Genomic DNA, 9,399 nt, shown 5'->3' with positions numbered 1-9,399 from the left:
TGAAAATTTGTTTGTGCACGTGCAGGTAGCTGGGCTTTTCCTATTAAGACTTATCCAACTAACTTCTTTCTTTTAACCATTTGCCGCAAGTGTCATCTTCTTCATCTTCCCCAATTTCTGTCTTTTTCGCTTTTGGAGTGCATATGGGAGCTTAAAGTCCTGTAGATTATGTCATTTATACGGGATTCCATCTCCTAAATTCGTGAATATTAGCCACAATGGTGAACTATTTAAAATCTCTGTTTTCTTTATTTTTTAAAATTTCTTCATTTATCGAGCACTACCATAGGTCAGTCGATCAACTGTTGGCTACCGGATTGAAAAAGATGTCACCAATCTTCTTGCGTTGAATGCTTCAAACTTTTAGACCTTGGACACTATGAATTCAACATGCTTTAAGCTTGCTATAAGCTTCGGATACATCCAATATTTCAATAATGCAATTTGAAATGATTGGGTGCATGGCCCCAACCAGATCAAATCATGAACTCTATGCATGCATAGTACCTTACCTACAATCACATGAACTGAATCAAATACTAGTACTTAGATCATCCCGCAATTTGAATATGCATGGTTTTGTTTTTTTAGAAAAGTTGAAGGTCACATGTCTAATAGTGACCCGTTCTGATTTTATTAATAGCCTTTACTAATGACGGAGAAATACTATAGTAACAAGACCGACACTAGAAATTTATAGATAAGGCACTAAAAGCATCTCTGGTATCCAAATCAAAATAAAAAGACTAAACCAAACCAAAAAAACTAAACAGTCCTATAAGGAGAGACGAAAAACAATCACAAAAATCTAAACAAGCCTATAGAAAACAAGCATCAACCCGAATCACACATCCAATTAAGGACGAATGGTTGGGAGACCCGTTTTATCAATCCTAACAATGCCCTTTAAAATCCTCGGCAGTTGGTCACAATTATCATAAATAGAATTAGAACCCAACTCAGTTTGTTTAGTAAGAAAAATCTGCAGATTGATTCGCCTCATGGAATTGATGGATTACTCTTAATGTAATCTCTTGAAGTTCGAATATTAGTACTTCCTAATAATTCCATAAATACCACAACGTGCATTTCCTAGCTCAGATCCAATCTACAATAATTTTAGAGTCACTTTCGATGACCACTTTGGAGTACGGCAACCTTTTACATAACTAAAACCCATCTATAATAGCTTTTAACTGAGCCTCATGATTTGTATCATTGCCGAAATGACTAGAGAAGGCTCCCTACATGTCACCCTCTGCATCCCTAAAAATGCCCCCTCCACCTGAGCTGCCTGGGTTGTTACGACAACTACCTTGCATCTTCTTTTCCACAAGCTCCAAGTAATCAGGCAAGGCATGATACCTATAAGAACACCAGTAATCAAAGCTTTTTTTGCACAAGTAAACCAACCAATCATACATGTCTTCCAAGACCATTGTCGCATGCAAGAAATTCCTAGAAGACAGCTATCACGATCCCAAACCAATTTTGCAAATTGGCCCGTGGCTAAAACATGATTAATGGATTCCCGATGACTTAAGTTACAACAATCACAGGCCGATGCAAGTAAAACACTTTTGTTCTGCACTTTATCATCCACAGATAGCCCATTAAACCAAGCCTCCAAACGTACATAGATATCCTCTTTGGTAAAATGTAGTGCCAAATCCAATTGTTCCAAGGCAACAACTCTCATTTCTTCCAAGTCAACTCCCAAGTAGATGTAGTGGAGAAATTCCCATCTAAAGATGGCTTCCAAACACACACATCTAGACCTGCACGACCAATAAACTTGGTCTAAATAATTTCTTTAGTAACAATATTGCCTACAAGCGCCTTTAACAGTTCTACACCCCAGGCCTGATCAACCCAACAATCTTGAATACACAATTTCTTATTCTGAATTTCCGACACTCTCCCAGAAAGAGGTCCCGAAGCCAACCAACGATCATAACAAAAAGAGGAATTACCGCCCCTCATTAGAACTTGGACATTATCCATCACCTTAGGCACATTAGATAAAATTGACCTCCAAAACTGAGAATCAGAGGGCCGCCGAACATATTTCATAATGCGACTGTCTTTTAAATATTTAGCTCTAAAGAAATCAGCCCACATACTTTTGGTTGTCAGAAGACGGAATGCAAATTTCATGTGAAGAGAACATTGAACTTCCTTAACATCTCGCACTCCCAAACCCCCCTCCTGGATTGGTTTACAAACTTTCGACTAGCCTCGCCAATGCACTTTTTTTTTACCATCCACATCCCCCCATAAAAAATTAGCCAAAATGGAATTAATACATGAGATAATAGCCGCTGGAATATTCAGCACTGAAATAAGATGAATAGGCATACTAGACAGTACATGACGTAATATAATCAAACGACCTCCTTGAGACAACAATTTCAATTTCCACCTAGCCACCTTATTCCTAATTTTGTCAACTAAAGGCTCAAGACACCAAGAAGTCAATCTTCCCGATACCAAAGGGCAACCCAAATATTGGAAATTTACCTTCCTTAAAGCCTGTAAGCCGCAACAACCCACGCTTACGAGTTTGAGAGATAAGATTGGAAGGGAATAATGCTGATTTTTCTTTGTCAACTTGCTAACTAGACCATTTTTCATAAACAGCAAGCGTATCAACAAGGCTTTTAATAGATTTCTTCCCACCGTTAGCAAAAATTAAAATATCATCTGCATAAAGCAAATGCGAAATCATGGGAGTCCTAACGGGGTGATGAAATTTTCCAATCTGTCCATCCTCAAAATTTTTCTTTAGTAGTCTGGTCAAAATTTCATCCATAATAATAAATAAATAGGGCGATAAAGGATCCCCTTGCTATAGGCCTCAAGAGGACTGAAAAAAACCTTTAAAAGTGATAAAGTATTGAATTGTGTAATTAAATTGCTTAAAGTGAATGATTTATTTTATCAAATAAGAATTGAGCATTTAATTATGCAGCAAATTCTAATACTGTATTTCAATTGATTGATATCAATATTTTGGTAAATCATGCCGCAGGCATAGAAAGAAAATAGTTGGAGCTGAAATGTGGGGCGTGTACGAGCTGTACAGATGAATGAAGCTACGGACTGAAGGACACAGCACCTCACGCAGAGCAAATCAACACGGAAAGGGAAAGCAACAGCACGATGCAGAAGTTGAGGATTATGGCCTCAAGCACGCTACCTCTCATGCACAAACCTGCAGCAGATCAAGATAAAGCACGAGCTGGCACGGAGGAAGGGCAACGCAGAGTAAATTCACACAGAACAGAGGGGCAAATTGGTATTACCTGCATGGGCGTTAAACACAAACTTGGGCGGCTGGCCTTCAGGTTGGACATTTTTTTTGTTTTTTTTTCCGTTTTGAGGCTTTTCGGACAGACGGGAGTGAATCTCCCTCTAAGTTTTCATTTTCATTTTTATTCCTTGTTCGGTTTTTGTGGAGTTTTCATTTTTAGCTTTTCTTTTTCGTTCAGACCGTGAGGCGGTTGGGTTGATCTTCATTTTATTTTCTGCAGTTTGTCTCTTTGAGTTTTTTTTTTCTTTCCAATTTTTTTTCTTTCGTTCAGCATTTCCCTCGTTTTACAGTTCTTAGGATTTCTTTCAGCTCCAGACCGTGAGGAGGAACTTGTTTTCTTTCTTTTTCTTTACGTGCTAGTCCAGATTAGTTTTTCTTTCGTTTACGTTTGAGTCCAGACTATAGAACAGGCGGAAGCTCCCTCCAGCTCCCTTGTTTGGATTTTTTTTATGTTTTTCTTTTGTTAGTTTTTTTCGGAGGCTTGTTCATCCTGCTTTTCATTTTTCATTCTAATCGCAGATGGAGTGGGGTCTCTCTCTCTCAGGGGTCGGTTGGAATTTATTTGGTTTTAGTTTTAGTGTTTTACGGTTGTTAGTTCAGATGACTCATTTTCAGTTTTATTATTTTTTGGTTGCCCAGTTTTCTTTCTTAGTTTCTCAGTGGTAGTCGGCTGAGTTTACATTTCTGTTTTCAGACCTTTTCGGTCAGTGTTTTTTCAGCAGCTCTGTTTTTGCTGAAAGTTTCAGCGCACAGTTTTTCTTCTTTCAATTTGAGTTTATTTGTTCGGTGGGCAACTTTCTTGTTTATTTTCAGCTTGGTGTTCAGTTTTATTTTGGGAATTTTCTCTTAGATTTTATCACGGTTTAACTTAGATTAATTTTTGTTGCTAGAAACATCATGTGTAACTAATTTTTGAAACTTGGGTTGTGGAATGAGATTTAATTTATTTTAGGTTCTAGTTTAATGCAATATTTTATGGTTGAATGTTGATTTCACTAAGTTACTAGTTGGATTTAAATTGAAAATAGATTGCAGTTCTTGCTCTTGATTTGTTGTTGACATAAGGCACAACAAAAGTTTGAAAATTATCAAGGCTTCTCTCGATTGATTGTAAATGTATGTTTGGCTAGTAAAGTAGAGAATTCCTTAGAGAAGTGTTGTAAAATTTGAGCATAACTTTTTATCTTCCGTTTATCAATGCCTTGATTGGATTGTTAATCGAGAAAATTTTCTAAGATCCGAAATAAAGAGAGTCTCATACCCAACCCAAATGTTTGTTAATTTGCCTTTTTGATTAGAAACTTTAATTTCAGCTTTGATTAATTTTTTTTACGGGAATTGAATTCACTATTTTCTTTCTTACCTCATCTTCGATATTTTTTACAAACGCTTTGATAATCTTTTGTTCTTGTGGAATACGATTCTAGAGTTATCCTTGTATTACTTTGATAGCTTCTACGCTTGGAAGACAAAATCATAAGCTGATCAAAAAGTCTCATTCATCCTCATTGAAAACTACGGTGATTTTATACACTCCCTAATTAACTTGCAAAATTTATTAGAGAAACCAAAAGCATGAAGCACATTCAAAAGAAAATCCTAATCAACCCTATCATCTGCCTTGGATATATCAATCTTTATCATCACATTACCACCCAGAATTATTTTGTGCAAAGAGTGGACCATTTCCTGAGTAAAAGTAATATTTTAAAAAATGCTCATCCCTGGTACAAAAGCGCCTTGTTCATGAGAGACCAGCTTATAAATAACCATTGTCAAACAAGTAACAATAATTTTGGAGAAGGCCTTATACACCACAGAGCACAAACGAATTGGCCTGAATTTATCAAAGCTCGATCGATCAAGAATTTTCAGAAGTAAAACAATAAAGGAGGATGAATAAAACATGGGCAAAGGCAAGCCCCTAAAAAATCTCTAGTCGTCTCAATAACATCCTCTTTTATAACTTCCCAGCAAGAAATAAAAAAACCAAACCCAAATCCATCAAGCCCCAGGCTACTTTGTTTATGAATGAAAAATATCGCTTCTTTAACTTCTTCCTCGGACAGCTCTAAACATAGCATATTATTCTCTTCATTAGAGATGGATTTCTCAATAAGAGCCGATAAGTCCCCATTCTCCACTTCCGTAGGTGTCATCAAAAATTCCTGGAAATATTGAGAGGCTTCCGAATGAACATCCTCAACAGTTTCCAGGATCCTACCATCCAAAAGACCCATACGAGAGATACGCCCCTGTTTCTGTCTCTGATTAATGACTGAATGAAAAAACTTTGTATTTTGATCCCCTTCCATAATCCATTTTTTTTAGCAATTTGCGTCAATTGAATAGCTTCTCTTTTTTCCCAAGCATCAATCTCTATTTTAGTCACCAAATAATCAGCTTCAAGCTCTTCTAAATATCCCAATTGTAACTGAGCATCTAGAAAATCCAACCTTCCCTCAAGGGCTCTAATATTTCCTTCAACACACCCAAAAACATTTTTGTTCCAACCTCATAAAGCTACCTTGGTTCTTTTCAATCTAATAGCAAGTTTTAAAAGGCCCGAAGCCAAATCTTGCCTGAGCCAAGCCTCCTTCACACAAGATAAAAAAATCTCATGCAAGCACCACATATTAGGAAACCGAAAAGGAATTGGGCCATATTTATAAAATGGCCTATCCAGATAAATCACCATTAGGCAATGATTCGAAAACTTACGACTCAAATAAACCAATTGAGACAACACAAACTGATCTGAAAATGCATTATTAATGACCACTCTATCCAATTTTGCTCAGCTTCTCATAACCCTGCTCTGCCCATTGCACCAAGATATAGTTCTACCACCGCCGAAAAGATCAAATAAACCACAATTATCAAGGCAATCATTAAAATCAGACATAGATATCAAAGGCTGGGGACTACCACCAATTCTTTCTAAATCTGTGCGAATAGCATTGAAGTCACCCAATATCATCCACAGTTTATCTGTTAGCTGCCTTTCCTCCAATTCCTTCCCTAAATCCCTTTTTTCCATGTAAATACATTTAGCATAAATAGAGGTGACAAGAACCTGCATATTAATCAAGTTAAACCAACCAATAATCGATTGAGAGGTACAGAACGATACCCAAAACTCAGTTTCCTCTTTCCAAAAGATCCACAGCTTCCCACCTTGCTCTTCATTAAAACTGAAGTTGTTGAAATTCAAGTAACTGCCCAAAGAAACCATACAGTCAACTCCAGCAAAGGGCTTGGCAATGGCCACCAAGTTAGCACCCTTCTTGTTTATTAACATCTTAAGCTTGCTCCTGGAATGACCCAAACCTCTAATATTCCAGAAGAAAATTGTATCAGTCATAAATTTAATTTTTGAGCCCGGGTATGAACCCATTGTGATTTCCTCAGAGCATTTTCCTCCACCAAAATTGTTTTTCCAGGAGACGAAATGTCCCCATCGGAATCATAACCTTTTTCTTTCCTTGGCATAAAGGGAATTTCACCTTTCTCTTGAGCCAACGAATAGTCAAGAGCCAAGTCCGCTTGGTGATTTCCTGAATGTAAATCCTTATGAGGGGTTTCCGAAAGCACCCCTGTTTCCGTCCAAGCTACGACCTCACTGGGTTGAATAACTATCGGTTCTTGATCATGCCAAACGTCTTCACATTCTTCATCACTAGACACAACTTGTTTTTCATCACCAGTAAGTGTGTCTTGATTAGGGACCCATGCTTCACCAATAACCATGGCACCAACCTGATCTCCCAATGTAATTACACTGGGGTCAACCAGACCCAAATTTTCAACCACCTGGTTTCCTTCTACATCACAAACTTCATCAACCTGCTCATTATTTCCATAGAGAACCACATCAGGTTGCTTCCATTCCGTTTGATCAATTACTCTTTTAACCACCTTCTTTTCCTTATCAACCTCTACCTCCTCGGTGCTCGAAGGCTCACCCACTATTTTAGCCTCTCTAAATTTTTTTTCTTTCTATTTTCCTTCTTCCTTCCGCTTCTCACCCACCCTACAGACCACATCAGTATGCCCTTGTTGGAAGCACTTCTTACAATAAAATCCCAGTTTTTCATATTTAGCATCCTACCATATACACGTCGTCGGAAAGACTACTATAGGAAAACTTGCCACCGGCTCCATGGTTAAATCCACCTTCACACAAATTCCAGCCCCAGTTGCTCTCGTTCAATTTATGGTTGTGTTGTTAGTGCCAAGGTAATGGCCAAACCGAGTAGCAAGGATTTGGATGCAATCTCATCTGTATAGATGCATTGGTGATCCTAGCAAGAATATCCACTAAGGAGCCAGAGAAGACTCCTTTTTCAGATCGAAGTCTCGGGTCCATTTAAATAGCCAAAAGGAATTCCCCTCCAAAGTACGCCCTTCATGTGCCCACCCATGAACAATGTCATGTTCATTTTTCATGTGAATCAAAATATGATAGTTGTCCATGAAACTAATTTTGGAATCTCACAAGCACCATTTTTTCACCACATGCAGACGTATAATATTAATGGACGGCCTAACATGCATGAACTTTATCACCAAGGCAAACTTGAAATCTTCCGCAGCCTTCACCATCTCTGGTTCCGAGAAAATAAATCCCAACTCCCCATCTATATCTACTAGGAACCTTATAGGTAACTTGAAGGATTAATTCTCTACATTTTTTGAGACCGCTTAAGCATAAGAATTGTTTAGAGGAGCATCAGGAACAGCGTTCCCCGTTGATGGCAAGGCCATCAGAGGGGCAGCGCACGTTGTCAAGAACCAACCCTAGGAGCGTAAACACCGATCCTTGGTCTTTCCAAAATAGAGCAGCAGAAAAATAAGCTCAGAATAGCACAATATCACCCCAAACTGTCTCTCTCTAAAATCTCTCTCTAGACCGACCTTTCGTGTATAATTTGCATGGTTTGTTTATTAAACATAATTCAGCTTGGTAAGAAGTTCGGCTCATAAACAAGCCCAATTGATCTATAACTTCACCTTGAATCATTGTTGCTTACCAACTCAACTCAACTTTTCCTAAGCTCATTAAATTATTGTAAAATAAAAAATAAAAAGAATGAGAGTTTGCTACGTATAAATTGATGTGTCAATTGGTATCCATTACAACTTTAAGATTGGAATGAGATGGTTTAAAGTTTAAACTATGTTCATGTGTTTCAGGATAAGAACTTTTGCTAATAATTCCTTTGTTTACACTTTACAGAGTATTATGAAAACTAAAAGTATACCAAACTAAAAGATGTAGGAGCTACTAGGGCCCAGGAGGATATTTGTACAATTTGTATTGATGTAATTTTGTAAATGCTTTTATGCTACTGTTATAGTTTTCTTTTTCTTTTTCTTTTATAAGTAATTTATGCTACTACCTATTGTTATAGTGCTTTTGATTTAAATTACTAAATATGACTTCTAGTCTTCTATTGTGTTTTTTAGACCTTTTAATTTTCAGTTTTTGAAACTTGTATAATTTTTAGTTTTCACTATTTATGCTTAGAAATGGTTTTTTTTTTCCTTTCCTTTTTTTTAAGACCTTTCTTTCTTTCTTTCTTTTTTAATTGATAATGCAAGTTGCAACTAAGTTGCTAGTTTGCTACATAATAAATATTAAATACTATGATTGATAACCTTATCTAAATATTTTGGATGGATATAGAAAATTTTTATTTTTTTGTAGTAAAATATTTTATTCAAATTTATTATATATAGAAAATTTTTCTTTTATGATTATTTTTATTTTTCTTTCAAGTTCTTTTTTGGTATTTTTGGCTTAAAATTGGATAAACTGTTAATGAGCTTTCACTGTTAGGCCAAAAAATATGGAATATAAATATTGGGCCAATGGCCTATTTGGAAGAACGGTGGACCAAATGGACCGAACCAGCCCGATACTTAGGTTGTTCGGTCCAGTCTAGGGTGGGAAAACCATGAAACGAATAGGTCCAGTTCGGTTCACAAAACTTATCGGGACTAGACCTGATTGGACTGAACTCACCCATAATTTTGAGTATTTTTTTTTTAATGAACTCATCTATAAATTTTATTCAAAATTA

Source organism: Carya illinoinensis, chromosome 6, assembly GCF_018687715.1.
Source record: "Carya illinoinensis cultivar Pawnee chromosome 6, C.illinoinensisPawnee_v1, whole genome shotgun sequence".
Lineage (NCBI taxonomy): Eukaryota > Viridiplantae > Streptophyta > Magnoliopsida > Fagales > Juglandaceae > Carya > Carya illinoinensis.
The sequence above is the reverse complement of the archived record's forward strand: the minus strand, read 5'-3'. Positions refer to the sequence as shown.